The 18,979-nt window shown below is 40.8% G+C and overlaps 1 long non-coding RNA gene across 1 annotated transcript in view; it reads right to left on the bottom strand.

Annotated features, from left to right (window-relative positions):
• Positions 1–11,664, bottom strand: part of LOC142829876 (uncharacterized) — a 30,960-nt gene extending 19,296 nt beyond the window's left edge. Inside the window, exon 1 of the long non-coding RNA XR_016349888.1 lies at positions 11,525–11,664. This is a non-coding gene — a long non-coding RNA (uncharacterized LOC142829876). The remainder of the gene's footprint in view (positions 1–11,524) is intronic.
• Positions 11,665–18,979: the final 7,315 nt, after the last annotated feature.

The following is an 18,979-nucleotide window of genomic DNA, read 5'->3' as shown; positions in this document are numbered from 1 at the left end:
ATCACATATTATTTTAGATGTACTAATTCCTACATTTGGTGTATAGCAGGCTGTCCCTACTCTTCCAGTTTTTTTCCTTATTTGGACCAATTTGGATGTATTTAATAGAATCAACTCAATTTTTCTTCTATATGTTGGTACGCTTCATTTTTGATACCCACTGTCTCTTTTAACCTTAAGATTATAAAATAAATCTATGTGCAGCTTTCCATCTGTAACTAATTTTCCGTAACTAAAAGTTTTGACTTCATTCAACTTTTCCTTGTCTTTCAAGTCTCGCACCTACATTTTAACATCAACAGCACATGAATGTCTAATATCACGTGCTACAATTTGCCTCTCAAGAATACTCATATTTCTTTTCTACATCCATTTTCTTTTTTTACTTTTTGATTGTTCCATCATTGGTCAGCTCTAATGGCACACCACATATTACCCCCTTTATTTTACTATCAAATACTTTGGAAGAGGCCAATTATTTAGCTTTCACTAGCATTTTTAATTTTAGCTGTTTTTCAGCTTGCTCTTGGGCCTTTTTGTTGAACGTGAAAAAAACCACCCCTCACAGCCTCCTAACTTTTACAGTATTCCTAATATATTTATTAATCAGTCAACAACTTTGACAGGGTCAATGTCATCTAGTCTTATTTCTTGAATAGAGACCTTACACTTACAAGCTTTTGGTTTATTTTGTTTTTCAGTCTTGCTTTTTTTTTTTTTTGCTGATTATCATCATGGTCTGATCTCTCCCCATGCATTTGTACCCATTCTGTCTCTCTCTAATGGTCTCTTTACTTTCCAGAATGTCTTCATTTAGGATCAAAATATTGTTTATCATCCAGCCCATTTAGCCATCCAAAGTCCAGCCCTGCTCTGCTGTTGCTGCTAGACTTATAAATCAGGCTGCTGGTCCCACAGCCAGTCAGGTGCAGTAATTAATCAGGCAGTGCAGCTGAGCTTATTATTGTATGTCTACACTGCAATTAGATACTAAAGGCAGGCCTGTGCCAGTTGACTCAGGCAAGCTATTTAATTGCAGTGTAGATATTTGGACTTAGGCTGCAGCCTGAGCTCTGGGACCCTTCCATCTCTCATGGAGAGTGCTGTACAGCTGGGTTGGTCCTCCCCCTGTGCTTCAGCTCCCTGGAGAAAGCCCCAGCATTTGGGTGAAGCCCTGCAAACTTGCTTTCTGCTTACTAATAACTGCTGGGTAATGGCAACTTTTTGCTGGCAACAGGGGAGTTTCTAGTAAGTGGAATTTACCATACTCACACAGAAAATGAGGCCATAATTAACACCAAGAAAATTATTTATGTATTTGTACTGAATTGTGACCAAGTAAATTTAATCCAACAGAACACCTAAGACCTTTTGTTTAAAATAATAATAAAAAGTAGTAACTTAACTATGTACTTCAGGAATCTAAAGGTTGGCCAAACATGCACAGTACTGCAATCTCATTCAGGAAAAGTCACTATTCATCTACAACTTCCTATTGATTTCAATGAGACCACTCACATGAGAAAGTGTGGCAGGTTTGGGTGCCCAGGGACAGAAGAAAAGGTTCAAGAAGGCCTGGCCTTATTCCAGTCTCAAACACTTCACTAATAAAATATTTCTGTATCTGTGTGGACTGTAGTTAGAATCGCCAAATAGGAAAGGTGAGTAATAAAGCTGATATTGTGAGCCCATAGTTAACATTGCATTAGAATGTTCTGTTTACCAGGTCTGTATCAAAGAATCACATTTCCCCCCATGTTTTCTTGGTAAACATGCTGTAGGGAATGTGAATCAAATGTTAGGCACTAATTAATGTGTGTGGAATGTTCTCCAATGTGTATTATGTGTTTGTATGTTATCAATTATTTAGGAAACTTTGGAAAACCAGGACAGTATAAAAACCAGGATCCTGATCTTCCCCCACTCCTCCCTACACATATTTGTTGTTCCCTGATGTTGCTTTAGCAGTAACGTTGCCACATCAGGAATAATCAGCCATTCATTACTTCTGCTCTATAGCTTATGTGCATACATGGGGAGAGTCCCTACTGCTAGGGTTTGCATGGCAACAGTTTTGCCTTTGATAAGTGATATATCCCAGACCACCCTAACGTTATTACAGAGAAGAGTCCCAAGATAATGTAAGGTGTAATGAATACAGACTTCTGTAAGTTTGGATGAGCTTCTGTAAGTTTAAACTGGGGTAAGTTATATTGGTTCTTTTCAAGGAGTAATTGTTCCTTTTTTCAAAAAAATTTACATAAAGCAAGACGTAACATTCCTGTTTTTCTTCATGTATATTTTTGTTTGCATTTTACAAATTGGGTATATGGCTCTCTGAAAAAATGGGGAACTGTAGCTACAAGTCCCAACTCAGTATACTTTCATTATATTGGTCAACATGGCAGAGTGGAGAAATATGGATGGAGCTTCAAAAAGATAACAAGAGCAATAATTTATACAGGTACTTTGGAAACAACAAATGTGTGTGTATATACATATTTTTAATTATTTAAAGAACAAATATGTAACGTATTTTCCTTGTATTGAAACTGATGAAATTCACAAACAAACAAACTTCTAAGGTTGATTAAATCAAACTAAACCATTGCTGTGAGCAATGTAAACAACTGAGTGGAAGTATTTTTCATTAGGACCAATTCTTCACTGCCCTTCCTCCCCTTTCACTCCCTCCTCCCGGGGTTTAGAGTCAATCATTAAACTTCATGCTGCTTTTTTCTCCCTCTTTTGCTATCTGCCTTTTAGTTATGTTTTTCTCTCCTAATCTTTCCTAGCCCTTATCATGAGAGATCCAGCATCCCCATTTTCTTTAGTTGAATGTTACATGGGCTTGCCTTTCTGTTCAAGTGTAATTACTGGTGAGGGGAGTGATTGACCATGTTTTTTCCACTGTACATTATGCAGCTTCTCTGGCTGTTTTTTGCAAGCATATCCTTTTAAAAGTATTCAGCAAACAGCCTGTTCAAATGTTTTATGTGTTACAGTTAAGGAAGGCAGGGGGAAGAATGGTGTATGCTCCTACAAATCAGGAAATGTTCCCAATGCTAAGTGTATTTTAATCATCATTAAATGAGAGAGCAGTTGTTCTTTAGTATACATCAGACCAGGGGGTTTCATACAGGGCTGTGATGAGGGTTCATAGATATCCCTGCCTTGCTGTTCTTGCGGGTCTTTTAGTTGTTCTCAAGAAGGTGTGAGAGGGGAAAAAAAGGATTTTTCTGTCTGTGGTACAATCCTTGTAGGCCTCCAGCACTGTGAATGTGGACCTCTCTGCCCCCGAAAGAGTTAAATGATCTGTGATAATTAGAACATTACTGTGAATATTGTTTTGGCCTGTGTAGCAGAATAGATACTCTACGTGGTAATGGTCAGCTATTATGGAAGCATTCTACATGATACTTGTGAACAATTTCCCTGCACAATACTATTTTACTAGTTAGCATTAGGGCCCTGAATGATGCATCTACATGCCTAGAAATAATTTTGTTAATTTGAAATTGTAACCAAATAGTTTCCACTCCTAGATTATCTTCCCCAAGGAAAATGCATTTGAGAACACGATTTCTTTTTTGGACAATGCCACCCTTCTTTCTGAAATTTGAATATGGTCTTACAATGTTTTGTTCAACCAGAGACCAGCCTATCCCATTGATTTATATTGTCTTAATGTGTCTGAGTTACTTATACCTCCAGATCAGCGGCACAGCCATGGGTACACGCATGGCCCCACAGTATGCTAACATCTTTATGGCTGACCTAGAACAACGTTTCCTCAACTCCCGTCCCCTTTCACCCCTCCTCTACCTACGCTACATCGATGACATCTTTATGATCTGGACGCATGGCCAAGAAACACTGGAGATATTCCACAGAGATTTCAACAACCTACACCCCACCATCAACCTCAGCCTGGACCATTCTACACGAGAGATCCACTTCCTGGACACCACCGTACAAATCAACAATGGAAAATTAGACACCACTCTCTACAGAAAACCCACCGACTCATACAGTTACCTACATGCTTCCAGCTCCCATCCAGAACACACCACACGATCCATCGTCTATAGCCAAGCCCTTCGATACAACCGCATCTGCTCTAATCCCACTGACAGAGACCAGAAGCTTCAGGATCTCTACCAAGCATTTATAAACCTCAACTACCCACCCAGAGAAATAAAAAAGCAAATTGAAAGAGCCAGACGAATACCTAGAAACCATCTACTTCAAGACAGACCCAAGAAAACCAACAATAGAACACCACTTGTCATCACCTACAACCCCCAACTTAAACCTGTCCAACACATTATCAATAAACTACAGCCTATATTGGAACAGGATACCATACTCAAAGAGGCTCTGGGAGACAGACCCATAGTCTCCTATAGACAACCACCTAACCTCAAGATGATTCTTACCAACCACCACAGGACATACCACACTAATACCAACCCTGGTACCTTCCCTTGCAACAAACCCCGTTGCCAGCTTTGTCCACATATTCATTCTGCTGATACCATTATTGGACCTAACCAAGTGAGTTATAAGATCAAGAACACATATTCCTGCGCATCCAGAAATATAATCTATGCTATCATGTGCCGAAAGTGTCCGTCTGCTATGTACATTGGACAAACATCTCAGACACTTCGCCAAAGGATTAATGCCCACAAAACAGATATCAGACAAGATCACAAAGAGAAAACAGTTTCTTGCCATTTTAACCAGAAAGGACACTCTCTCAATGACTTAACCACCTGCATTCTGCTACAAAGACCTTTTACATCTGCACTTGAAAGGGAATCCTCTGAACTGTCATTCATGTTAAAATTCGACACTTTCCAGAAAGGACTCAACAAACATTTGAACTATCTCACCCATTACCAAGATAGTTTCCCCAATTATCACCTCTAATACCATTAACTCACAAACATCCCACTCTCCCTACCTCTAATATCATCAATTCACAGACACTTACCTTCCTTCCTCCCCCCCCCCCCCCCTGCAGCCTCCTCCTGTTCTGCAATGTGATTTGTCCTTTTCATATTTGTTCATTTTTTTAAATTGTATCCTTTGGTATATATGGTTGTGACTATTTTCTTCCACTATTTGATCTGAGGAAGTGGGTCTGGCCCACAAAAGCTCATCATCTAATAAACCATCTTGTTAGTCTTTAAAGTGCTACATTGTCCTGCATTTTGCTTCTGAGTTACCAGTTACTGTAAGTCAATTCCCAAATATAGTGTTATTTTTGGGTTTAAGCTTCTGCAGTTTGCATGTAGACATGCATAGTCTCTGCTCTAACAGCATGGCCATTAGACTCACTCCATATAGTTCAAATGGTGCTTTTAATTGGACTGAACCAGTAATAACTCTTTATTTTCTTTCATGTTTGCACTGGAAAATCAGCAGTCCCTGGCATAATCTTTGGACCCTGCTAGCCTTCACAACTGTCCCATATTATGTATGAGTAGTCCAAGTTGAGTGCTCTTCAGGTCCTTTTGACTCCTCTAATTTGTAGATTAAGCCATTCTGCAACCATCCCATTCCAGAATTAGTTTTCCTGGCTGGTGTTCTCTTTGCTTTCTGATTAATGTGGAGCCTTTGTTTTGTCTGAAAATAATTGTCACAGGGAAGGAGGAAAATAACTCCACAAACTGTTCATGTTCCAAGTACGATATTTCAGTCTGTTTTCTATTTCCTTACCAAATGTGTCTGTGGGTACATCTAGACTACAGGGTTGTGTCGACAGAAGCTTTGTCGACCGATACTGTCAACAAAGCTTCTGTCGACAAAGAGCGTCTACACTACATTCAGTTCTGTCGACAAAGCAAGCTGCTTTGTCGACATGGCAATGTAGACGTAAGGACAGTTTACATGCAATAACGCTTTCTGTCGACAGAACTCTGTCGACAGAAGGCGTTATGCCTTGTGAAATGAGGTTTACCAGCATCGACAAAACTGCTGAGTTCTGTCGACAGAACTAGCGGTAGTGTGGACGCAGGTATAGTTTTGTCGACAAAAGTCCACTTTTGTCGAGAAAACCCTGTAGTCTAGACACACCCTTAGATTCTAGTGCTCACAGTTTATCATTTTTATTCCACTTTATCATATTTTTGGGCTTGAAGAAGTAGTGACAAGATCATTACTATCTTCCTTAAAGCTCTATTAAAGGCTACTCTGTAAGACTGATCTTTTAAAAAATATCAATGTATGTATGCTAACTCTATTTCTTGTTGTGTAGTCAACAGCTATTAAACTGCATCACTGATGCAAAAAACCAGTGTATGTCCTGGTTAAAGCTAATCTAATCTTTTGTGCCCTTTTTCAAAATAGATAGAGCTATTGTGAAACATCATGGAAGTCAAAAAGGATTAGCTTAGGTGTCCATATATCTTCCCTGCTCCACTGTCTTCCCTTGCTGTGGAAAGCTACGTTAGGGTGTGTGTGTGTGTGTGTGTGTGTGTGTGTGTGTGTGTGAAAGAAGACAGTTGCTCCAGGGCCCATCAATTCTAAGGGGCCCACAGTGCCTGGCACCGACACTGCTACTGTGGCAGCAGATCCCCAACCCCCTTTGAATTGCTGCCAGAGTGCCACGGCTGGGGTAGTGCAGAGGGCTGGCTGCTCCCAGCCCCTCTCCTTATGCCCAAGGCCCTCTCCCTCTCCCCTCCAGGGCTGGGGAACCATTCCCCTTCCCACACCTTGCCCTGGGGTATGTGGTAGTTGTTGTCTTTATTTTACATAAAGTACAGAATTTGTGAACTTCATACGAATGGAAATAATCTTAAAAATCCTGGCAGTGAAGATGGGAGGAATGGCTGCAGATGTAGCATATTTGCAAATTTCTGCTTGGCCTTTTTCATAGATCTTCAACTGCCTAGAAGGCTAGCAAAATGGGCATGTTATTCTCCAGGTCAGCAAATAGTAATTCTTCTCCACCACCTTTGCTGCAATCTTGGTAAACTTTCAGGATACAATGCAGTCCTGTATTACCACTATCCAATAACATATGTTTAAATGACATCAGCTAACACAGTTTGCTACGGTCAGGTCACTCTTGCCAGGGATTGTTAGTGTTTTCATACTTGGTTTCACACATCTTCCTCACATTTTATAAAGCACAGTATGTTTTGTAGATCATCCTTTCTATTATTGGATACATTATTATAATAATCAGTATGGATCTGATTTTACTCTTGATCCCCCACAAGTAAACATAGTAAAAGAATTTGACTTGTGGAAAGCAATGTCAACATCTGTCAACACAGGGAGTCAAGGTCAAATGGATGGAAGTCATGCCTCTGACCTTAGACACAGCTCATTACCTCCCTATGTCTCTGTTCCCCTGCCTTAAAGTAAGAACAATAAACCTCACAGTAGTCCCGTGAAACTGTGATGATTAGTAAAAAGTTGAGGTCTTTCACTTTGGAGAGCAATTATACAATTAATTCCATACAATTTGACCTGGTTTTTTTCAAACATTTTTAAATCTTCAGATGGAATGTCTTATAAATATGGTCATATTGCTTATTACTATGTAAGAAATTAGCAAGGAAAGGTAAATAAATATAATACACGTCACAGAATTCTGTTTTCTAATTCTGTTGTGAAAGCTCTCTACAACAGTCTTGCAAATTTAAGATAAGTATTCACTTTTGATTAAAATAGACATGTTCTTGAACTAAATATGTTCATTCCAAAACCCCATGGCTGCTTGAATAAGCTAGAAGTGACAGTAACTTATGGACAATCTTGCCACAGTTTTGTCTACTACTATATCCAGTTTGTTTAATTTAATATGTGAATTATCGAATTTTACATGTTAAACTTCTGTTGAACCTCTTGGGAAGAGGAGGCTGGAAGGAGCATTTTTTTAGGTGTTTTGGGATCAGAAGAAAGCTCATTCATGCACATGATTGTAGGATGGTGCTAAAACTGAACACTATGCAGGGGAAACTGCCCTTAAAATATATTTAGAAGAATTAGATTTTGGTTTAATTGAAATAGAAACAGAAGTTTTAGATTTAATTTTAGATATCTCGTGGTATTTTCTTCTCCATGAACAATGAACTTAAATAGCAGGACATTCATTTTAATCAAGTAATGTAGACTTGAATTTAATGGACTAGGGTTTACGTCTCAGCACTGGCTGCATCTGACCAGAAGATACTTAAGTTCTTGTCTCTATTCAGGTTACAGAGAGAGAACCCAGAGAACTCTATCTGGGAAGAGGAGTTTTGGGGAAAGTGACAAGGGCACTTAAATTAAGGACAATGCCAATTCATTAATATCTTAATTAAAATAAATGAGAATAACAAACATCAAAAAGCATCAAGTTATCAGAACATAATACAATTTGAGGATTCCCTCTGGTAACATTACTAAGATAAAGAATTGCTTAACCTACCATACTCACACTCCTTCCTGAAGACCTGGTGTTAGGAGATGTAGGACCAGCCTCACCAGCTGGCATGCTCTGTGAAGTTGAAGGGCCAGACAGGTAGACTGTGGAGGTGGTAAGTTATACTATAAATCTAAGCTAATAGTACATAGATGATAGATAAGTGAATTAACAGAGGAGAAGAACTGGTGATGAACTAAGAAGAAGAACCAACCCTAGCTTTGCAGCATGGATATTTTATAGGGCCTTGACATTGCTTGATTCTGACTGAGACTACCATGCCCATATTTAATTTCCTAAGAATTGTATTAGAACATTTACTCTATAGATTATTAGATTTTGATGCTTATCACTACATATTAGTGAGGATTATCTCATTCCCAAAACTATTTACCTCCGGCCTTTCTAGCAGTTTTTTGACCTTGCTGTCCTTTTGTACTTATCAGCTGGTTCTGGCAACAGATGAACCAGGACAGATTTAGATTTGATTCCCCAAAAGTGAGTTGGCATCTGAATAAGCATTTTATCTAGGACAAAGGTTGCTTATGCTAACTTATTGTAATAATATGCTTTAGCTGTTCATATGGGTAACAGGCCTGTAGGCTTCTTGCATGACAGCTTAATACTATGGATAACCACGAATACTTACAATGAATACCTTATAACAAATACATAGTATGTTTATGTACTGGATCTAATAATAATTAGTAGGAATTGCCCAAGAAAAGCACATTATCTGGTATCACAAGCAAGCAACTTAATCTTATAGGCTACAGTGAAAACAACTGACAGGATAAGAATATCATTGTGTGCAATGTCCCTCCACTTTGTGTTAGATATTTTTTAGAAGATTTTTCTTGCATGAAACAAGTACAGAAACCGAAAGAATATAAAAATATCTGGTGACATCTGAAACACCCTGAGCTTCTCTTTCATAATCTCTTCTTATAAAGTATTTGAGAGAGGCTCTGTTCCTGCTAAAGTATTGGGGCATCATTATTCTTTTCATTTGGGCTGGTGTAAATCAATGTTATAACTAACACTATAAAACTGGAATCAGATAGGTCTGAAGCTGCCCCAACATGGCGTATGTCAAGTGCAACAAAAAGACAGCTCTGTTCTAGCATTTCCAATAGGTAACACTGTTGTGTTTTATACAATTGTGACTTGATCATTTGAAAAGCAAAATGACTGAGCAGTTAGAACTTGTGTGAATGTTGTAAGATTTTTAAAAAATCTTTTGGTGATCAGTTTTGAACTATAAATAGTCACTAGCTGTTTTGTAATGAATTCACGATTATAAAGTCACCAAGGAGCCTTGACAATTTCAATCTCTCCCCACTCCCACTGAAGATTTAACTGCAGAAAGCTGCAACAGGTGCACATTACAACTATCGCTTACAAAATGTATAGCACACTTGCTATTGTGCTATGAAATCCAGTGCTTAAATAACAACAGACTACAATGGTCAGAATAAATAGGAAGGAAGATTGAGAGGTGTGCCAGCATCTGTAAGAAAAGGGAGACAGAAAGAACAGAAGGAGTGAAGTAGGGCTAAAAAAGACAAAAGAAATGGTAAGAAACACTGAATGGCAAAGGAGGGAAATCATGAATAGGTATATGTAGCCAGACACAAACCCCATCTTGTTTTTCCACGAACCCCATCTTGTTCCCCGCCCCCAGAGAGCAAGAGAAAGGCAGTCAGCCTTTGATGCCCTGGGAACACAGGTGTGCTGCCTGTTCCTGACTCTACCATAAACAGAAACCAGACAGTAAATGGGCTAGCTGACGACCCGGGGCCTCCCGTCGCCCTGATGGCTAGTACCAGTAATTGACATGCCTGCACTGTCCCAGAGAGGAATCTTCGCCCATCACATACCAGAGGTGCCCATTGTCTGCATTTTCCCAGGTGTGAATTATGCTTTGCACCCTTCATGGGAAAACTTGGCATTCAAAGCCATTTTTCCTAATTGGCCACTTGAGCCCAGGAAGAAGCCTACATGACCCAAGGGGTATAAAAGAGGTTCAGCAGCCCACCCCATTTGAGCTCCAATCATCTATACCTGCTGGCAGGTATTGATTGTCTCCCGAGGTCTGTGGGACGCCCAACCTCGCCCTACTTCTTCCCGAGGGATTGAGAGAAAGACGCTGGCCACGCCAAGTCTGGAACGCAGGGGTGAGAATATATACCTGCTATGTGTCTATTTTGCATGCATTTAATAAGAGCTCAGAGAACCAAAGGGTTTCATGGTACCTGTAAGTGACTTATTAGTGTAATTTCTGTCCTGTCCTTTGTAGTGTCTGTGTTATCTGTAACACAGTAGTAGCATTTAACAGCTAAGTTTACCCTGTAACAATAAAATAGTAACTGTTTAAGCTTTAACCTGACTCCTTCAGTTGCTGTAACAGAACCAAGCACAATTTAAAAGAACTTCAGCCGGTCATAAGGGACTCATTGCCCTGACCGTCGGCTGACAGAATAGGACAGGAGATTGTGGGGGAACAGGACGGGAGAATGTGATAGCATTTAGCTAGCCATTATACCCGTAACCTCTCTCCTAGCATATGGCCTTAACATTTTTAGCTACAGTGTATATAGTTTCTCTCTCTCTCATATCTGACATTTCATTCAGTGTTCCATCACTGCCAGTTACAATAATCACATTGTAATATGTTCCCTTTAGTAGTTCATGCAATGGAGTACATTGTAATTGAAACAAAGCAAAAGTACAGTAGTTCATATCTTCCTATGTGATGGAAGGTAACTTAAGTTTGCCTTCCTGACTGTTTAACACAGGTTGTTATACACTCACAATAACAGATAATGCATTTACTCTCATTTAGCTCAATTTAAAGCTTTCTTTAAACAGTTTGAAAATGCTTAAGTGCATGATACTACATGAAATAGCGCTAGAGCCATAAGAGAAAATGAGTAAAGTGTCCAACTAAAGTGTGTATGCTTGTTGGAATGCCAGTGTTGCAGAAAAAAGCCTGACCTTTCTGCTACTTTCCCCCCAACAAGCAAGCTATCGAAAGCAATATTAAAGAATAACAAAAGGACTAAAAGTTGAAGAGGATCCCTGCAGTGTTTTACTACTCACCAGTTTGCCCGTGTACTGGCTTCTTTCCAATATCCACATTTCACAGTCTATTGTCACATGGTGAGAAGAGCTTCTGAACTTTCAGACAGCTATGGTGAACAAAATGGACACAGTTCTGCAGTTGAACCTAACAGGATTCAATTTTCCTTTGCAGAGTTTGGTACCTATGATATTTTAAAGGATTTCAGAATGTGGCTCTCTCACTCTGTTATCAGGCATTCCATGAAAACCTACCTTTTCAGATGTTAAGATTCATAACTGTAAAATCTTGACAAATACCACATTCTGTGTATACACTAGAAATTTAATCCAGGTCTCATCTCAGGGGATTTTGATTTTTTTCATCTGTTTTTTTTAAATAGATGAAAGTGGAGGAAATTATCTAACACTAGCCAAATTTTTCTTTACTACTCAGACTTATTAGAGAGTCTGTTTTTAGGTTTTGATCAACGGCAGACTGGTATGCCTTCAGGAACAATTGGCTCTTTGATCCTCAAAGCAGTTTATAGCATCTTTCTGTGTTTTGTCTTGGCCTGAATCCATTATAAATAAAACTTGGTCTGTATCCAAATATTTGTATTTACATTTATTGGCTCACAATAGGAACAATAAGATTTATTGCAAGCAGAATTCCTTGCTAAGATTGTTACAGAGAGGTTGAAATATCTGTCAGCCGTGACAGTTTGTTAAACTGGTATCATGTTTATCTGTGTGTAATCTTTGCCATCTTTTGGCTTGCTTTAAAAATCGGGATTTTTTTGGCAGATTTAAATTTTTTTTCTAGTTAACTGCTGATTTTGCTGCCTAATCTTGAAAACATTATACATAAGTAAGTAATCTTACTCATGCAAATAACTCCCTTGAAGAACAATACCTATTGATTTATTTGCATGAGTAAATGTTTGCAGGAGTGATCCCTTTAGCTTTTTATAATCGATTCCTCCCCCTCACAATAAAAAAGTCAATAGTATACCCCATACTTCCAGTAAAAATGCAACCATGCTAAAAAGAAAGCAAAATACTCAAAGATTCTATAGCAAGTGTAATGAAGATACTGTACCTGGTTTGAGGCTGATTACTGTTGAATATTTCCATAGAGAGAACATTGATATGTGAGTTGCAATTTTATATGAGTTCAGAGTGCACTGATATACCCTCTCTGTATTTTTTCTATTTACACAGGACTAGAGACTACCTAATCTGCCTTTTAGAAGCATGGATGGTTGAGGATTGGTAGGACTTCTAGTGTACCAGGAAGAATTCTGGATGACTTAGCCAGATCTGATCGAATATAGGGGTCCAATAACCTCTCTACCACCCAACCCCCCACCTCCATGTGCTTTGTTATCTCCATGTGCCAGCAAGTAAGTCTGCCTTTCTATTATGACAGTTCTATTCTGAACCTGAGAAATGCTTCTAAAAAAATATGTTGGATTGGATATATTTCTGCAAAATATTTGTTTCAATGACCTGGCATTTTTTTGACTGAAAAACATGTATCCTACCCTCATACTGTCCATATTCACCATTTCAGACATCCAGTATTTGCAGGGACTCAAGGAGAGAGTAAGGACTGTTTCCCAGCAGAATTCTGAATGGCCTCTCTCTGAGGCACAAACTTTTGAGTATGGGAATACCATAGAGCAATGTTTCTTAGCCTCTCCAGAGTGATTTGTCTTGCATATGTCCTATTTCACCTCACTTTAAAAGTACTTGCTTAAAAAATCCAATATTAAAATACAAAAGTGTCTCAGCATATTATTACTGAAAAATAATTTACTTTCTAATTTCTACTTTCTAAGCTACTATATACTTGAGATAATTAGTGTTATCAGTCTGACCATCTGTGAGTCTGTCTGTTCAAGAACTCCTCCTAAATGACAAGAGCTAGGATTACCAAATTTGGTATGTAGCTTCCTCTTATAACTTAAAGCAAGATAAGGGTTTGGTTATGCCAGGATAATGGGATTTGCCTAGAAGAGGGGTGGGGCAGAGGGAGTGCTGGTTCTGGGACAGAATTGTGACCAGGGGAAAGGAGTACAGAGGGTTTGGGTGATGACCTGGGGCAAGTAATTGGGGGTGGGTGCCAGAGACAGGATCTGGCTGGGAGGCACTTACCTATATGGTTGCCAGATGGTTTAACCAAAAATACCCATCCCCCCCAAAAAAGCACAGGGAACAAAATTATGTTGAGGGGAAAAAAAGGGGGGAGACTAAAGTTGTTGATCAAAAAATAAAATAAAATAAAAAATCAGCATGGCCCCTTTAAGAAGAAGCTTTTTTTGCTGGTGGCCATTTTGTTTTTCTGTTCCAGCGATAACACAAGCCCCTGTGGAACCAGGTAAGCAGCGGGGTGTGAGGAGGGGTGTTCGGAGGGCCTGGCAGGGGATCCAGGGGCTGGGCCTGGTTGCTGAGTGTGTCGTAGGGTTGCCAGATGTCTGGTATTTTTGCCTCCTGGCAGGGGAAAAAACCCAGAAAATATCGGACATTTTAGGTGTCCAGTATTTTCTAATTTTTTTACCAGACAGGAGGTGAGAATACTGGACTGTCCAGGTCAATTCTGGACACCTGGCAACCCTACTTACCTATGTGGCTCCCAGCCAGCAGTCCTGCAGAAACTGGCCAATGGGAGCTGAGAGATTTTTCTGGTGGGTGGGACAGAACACAAAGCCTCCTTCCTCACTCCCAGCATAGAGCAGCCACATTTAAAGCAGCATCAGGTGTGCTGTGCTCAATGAAGCAGCTGTGGGCCGGATCGGGTGTTTTTTCTCTGATTTTCAGAATCATAGACATTAAGGTCAGAAAGGATCATTGTGACCACTTAGTCCCATCTCCTGCATGACTGAAATAGACTCCTCACCTCTGGCTGAACTACTGAAGACCTCAAATCATGGTTTAAATACTTCATGTTACAGAGAATTCATTGGTTACACTATTTTAAATCTGTAAGTGACCCGGGCCCTACACTGCAGAGGAAGGTGAATAAAACCCTAGGAGTCTCTGTCAATCTGACCTGTGAGAGAATTCCATTCTGACCTTGAGCATGTGGCCAAGATACCTGGCAGTTACCTGGGAAAGTATTGATTGCCATAATTCAGAGCCCTCCCATCTAGTGTCCTGTCTCTACCCATTGGAGCTTTTTGCTACTGACAGTAGCCAGTGGACCATATGCCACTGTAGGCAGTCTCATCCTGCCATCCCTTCCATAAACTTATCAAGCTAAGTCTTGAAGCTAGTTAGGCTTTTTGGCCCCCACTGCTCTTCTTGGACCGTGACAGAACTTCACTCCTATGGTGGTTAAAACCTTTGCCTAATTTCGAGCCTACATTTACTAATGGATTCTTGAATCTAGTTTCAGCTTTCAGACCTCCTCATTTTCTTCATCTAGTGATTGTAACCTATGTCCCCCAAGACCCTCTTGCTTCTGGATTTGATATCTTTTTACAACAAGCTCTTTTATTTGTAATTTCACTTCAAACTAGCACTTTCCAGCTGATATTAAGCGGCAGATAAAAGTGCAGTGAAGTTTAGTCATTATTGAAAATCCATTTTGCATGTTTGTTTTTAGTTCTCTGGTTTCTTTATCAGGAACTATTATTATTAACATAATAACCCTTAAAATGTTCGATGCTGGACAGACATAGGGAGAGACAGTGGTCAGGACAAAGACCTGAATGTACCCTGTTAGTTCCATTTTAAAAAATTGTTCTTTATGGGGGATGAGGTGGATGAGGAAATTTGTCAGGAGGGTTTCTTGAAGAAAAGAAGTAGTGAAAGACGAAACTGAAAGGGATTAAAGAGAGGATGCAGGGAAGACAAAGTCAGGGCCGGATTAAGGGGGGCGCTAGCTGGGCAGCTGCCCGGGATGCCAACCTCTGGGGAGGAACCTGATTGAAGTGGTAAGGGGCGCCACATCAGGTGTCCCCCATAGATTGCCGCCCAGGGGCAGGGCCGCGACACCCCATACACGTCAATCAGGTGCTGCGTGCCCGGGGCGGGGCTGCGCATGCACTGTGCGCCCGCTGCCCGGGGCTCAAGAATGGCTCGGGCAGGCCCTGGAGAGAGTGCTAAGGGAGTCAGGCTAACAGAGGAGGGCTGGAGGAGATTGGTGCAAACAGTCATGCAGTTGATGCTAAAGAAAGTGCAGCTTGAATACACGGGACAGTGCAGAGGCTGCGGACATACTAGCCTGCATTGCACTGAATAGTGTCCAGTTAAGGAAAACTTGACACATGTCTTGGATTAATTGTGAATACTTGGCTTGTCCTACATTTCTAAATGGGTGGGTTAGATCTCCTCAACTGAAATTCAGACTTTAAAAAAATCAATTTGTGCGATTTCATTATATTTGATATAAAGAAAACATTTGTCAAATAAAATATTCGAAAAATCTTTTTATGGTTGCATTTAGATTTTTAATTAAGAAATTGGGAGGCCTACTGGTTTTGAGCTATATTAAAATATAACCCCAAGGATCACAGTCTATTATGTACCAGCATGTACTATTTGTCATTTATTCTGACATACAAAGTATTATATTTGTTTGAACTGCACTTAGCTCTGGTTGCCTAGTATTGTTTATTCAATGGGATAATTTCATACTTTGGATTGATGTGTGTAAATTTGTGAAAGCTTGCATCCCATGATAGCTGCTTTGTTAACTTAGACTAGTATGTGCAGCCTTAAATTCTATTCTCAGGAGGCTCTCCCTTTCTGCTTTGGCACTCCTGTTATTCTTCACACCATTACTTCTGCCCCCTGGGCACCATAGAAGTGGGGTAAGTGCTCAGCTGATGATGATTTATGTTACTTGGCCTTCACTCTCTTCCAGAGAACAGCCTTAACAAGTGATGGTGAGAAGAAAATTTTATGTGATGCTATAGATACTCTTTCTTGAAGGTGATTATTCACCACAGTCAGTAAATTTCAGGACTACAAAGAATAGAGGGCGGTGGTATTTATTCAGAAATTATGAAAACAATGGAGGAGGGAAATGTAAAACACCAAATGGCTAAAATTGTTTGGGGAGAGTGGCTCCATGGCACTCTCTTTTCTTTCCCCCAAATCCCAGAAGACAGCCAGCAGCTAAAGATTCCCATTAATCAGGAAGGCCAGAAGATTAGGTGCTAGCCCAACAGTGAAATATGATGGATTAGGATGGTGGAGAGGCAGGTAGGGAAAGAGGCAAAGGGAGCATAGAAGGAGTAATCTAAGTTCAAAAATATGGTTACAAGAAAGGAGCAGCCACAGTAATGTACCTACTAGGTCTACTTCTACACTTCAGGCTTCTTGCTCAAGAACTGTTTTACACAAGAGTTCTTGCGCAAGAGCATGTCCATACTGCCATGTGCTTTTGCGCAAGACCATCCATGGCAGTGCAAACGCTCTCTTGCGCAAGAAAGCTCTGATGGCCATTTTAGCCATGGGGGTTTCTTGCACAAGAAACGCCTGTTGCCCATCCAAACTGCCTTCTTGCGCAAGAGCTCTTGCGTAAGAGGGCTTATTCCCGTGGTCCCCAACCCGGTGCCCGCGGGCGCCATGGCGCCCGCCGGGCTCTTTACATGCGCCCGCGGAGCAATCTGGGTTGGCCCTGCCCCTGGGCGTGCGGCAGGTGCCAGCCCCGGGCGCATGGCCGGTCCTGGCACCAGGTGCGCCGCACGTGCCGGTGCCGACCCTGACCCCCGCCCCCGGGTGCCCCGGCCCTGGCCCCACCCACCCTTGCCAGCTCCGGCGCCGGCCTTGGCCCCGCCCCCGGGGGTGCTGCGCGTGCCCTTGCCGGCTCCGGCGCCGACCTTGGCCCCGCCCCCGGGGGCACGCGGCGCTTACGGGGGGCGCCGGCCCCGGGCGCATGGCTATGGGGGGGCCCCGGCCCCAGGCGCGTGGCTATGGGGGGGGCCCCGCCCCCGGGCATGCGGCTGGGGGAGGCCGCCCCCGGGGGGGCAAGTGTCCCCGCCTCCTGGCGCCCGGCGGGCGAACGGCCACGCCCCCTGGCGCCCGACAGCCTGAAAAGGTTGGGGACCACTGGCTTATTCCTTGTGGGGGGAGGAATAACTCTTGCACAAGAAGTCCTCTGTTCCGATGCTTTACTGTAAATTTACTTGCGCAAGAATGTGCGTGCAGGGTAGACGCTTCGCAAGTTTTTGCACAAGAACAGCCATTCTTGCATAAGAAGCCTGCAGTGTAGACATAGCCTAGATGAACAGCTTTGGTCAAACAGGCTGAAATTCTCCAAATTTTGCTGAACTATTACTTTTGTCATATACTACTGGATTTGTGCAGAATTAACTGTAGCACGTGTTGTTTATGGGAAATCAGGGCTCTCAGGAGGAGACAGAATATTGTAGCTATTTTTAAATAAGTGTTGAGCAATTGAAGAGTTATAATAAAAATACACATTAACCACATTTTTCAACTTACTCAGGGAGACTTTCTTGAAAGTATAATACTAAACTGCTTTTTCTCCTGACAGAAATTTATTTAACTGGCCATATTCTATAAATGTGACCTGTAATTGCTTTCTGAAAAATTGACTAATTGTGGGTTATTTTATGATGTCTGTACAAATTGCAACCTATTATAAACTGTTCTGCAGGGTTAACATATAGTAGACATTAGCCAAATCATTTGTATTCTAATTTACAAAAATCATGCTATGGTAACCTTCGTGGTGCTATGAGTTAAAATTGCTAACGTTTTTAAGGTACAGTGGGTTTAGTGGGTTTTATTCACACTGTTCATTGCTTTACAATGTTATTTTATTATAGCTCCATGATGGCAAACTCAATGTATACCTGTCATTTTGGCTGATGAATTAACAAAACATTAAGCATTCTTGTCAAGGAGAAACTTGCAAATCTTGGAAAAAATAACTGCAAAATACATATTTTTATCTGGTCACCTCTTTTCTCTGAACTTACCAAAAATGCTACTGAATGTCTCTGAACCTACCAAGGATGCTACTGAAACAGCCATCTTGCTGTCCTTTAAGCCCAAACAAAATTACTGACAAAAATATCTAAATGTCATGCTATCCTTTGTTCTCATTTTCTCTAAGAACAGAAATTAATCAACATAACTTGGTGTTTTTAATCTGTTATGTGATTCTTTATTACTTATAGTTTTAAATCATGACTCCCCAAAAGATGCATGTTTAAAAGTGATGTTATTTTCTTGTTGGAGTAACTTAAATTATCATTATACTGCTAATTACATAGAATAAAGGGATTTACATGGACTCCTACCTCAACAAATCACAAAAACCTTTTCTTTCCTAGTCTCTTTCCCCCACCTCCTTCCAGTGAAATTCTGCCAACCCTTCACAGAAGCCCATGCAAACGGATATGGATATGTCTACATTGCATTCCTCCTTCGAGAGAGGAATGAAAATTCAGACAAATGAAAATGCAAATGAAGCGCAGATTTGAATTTCCTGCGCTTCATTTGCATAATGGCATC

The sequence above is a fragment of the Pelodiscus sinensis genome, chromosome 6 (assembly GCF_052426305.1).
Source record: "Pelodiscus sinensis isolate ZL-2025 chromosome 6, ASM5242630v1, whole genome shotgun sequence".
Taxonomy (NCBI): Eukaryota; Metazoa; Chordata; order Testudines; family Trionychidae; genus Pelodiscus; species Pelodiscus sinensis.
The sequence above is the reverse complement of the archived record's forward strand: the minus strand, read 5'-3'. Positions and strand labels throughout refer to the sequence as shown.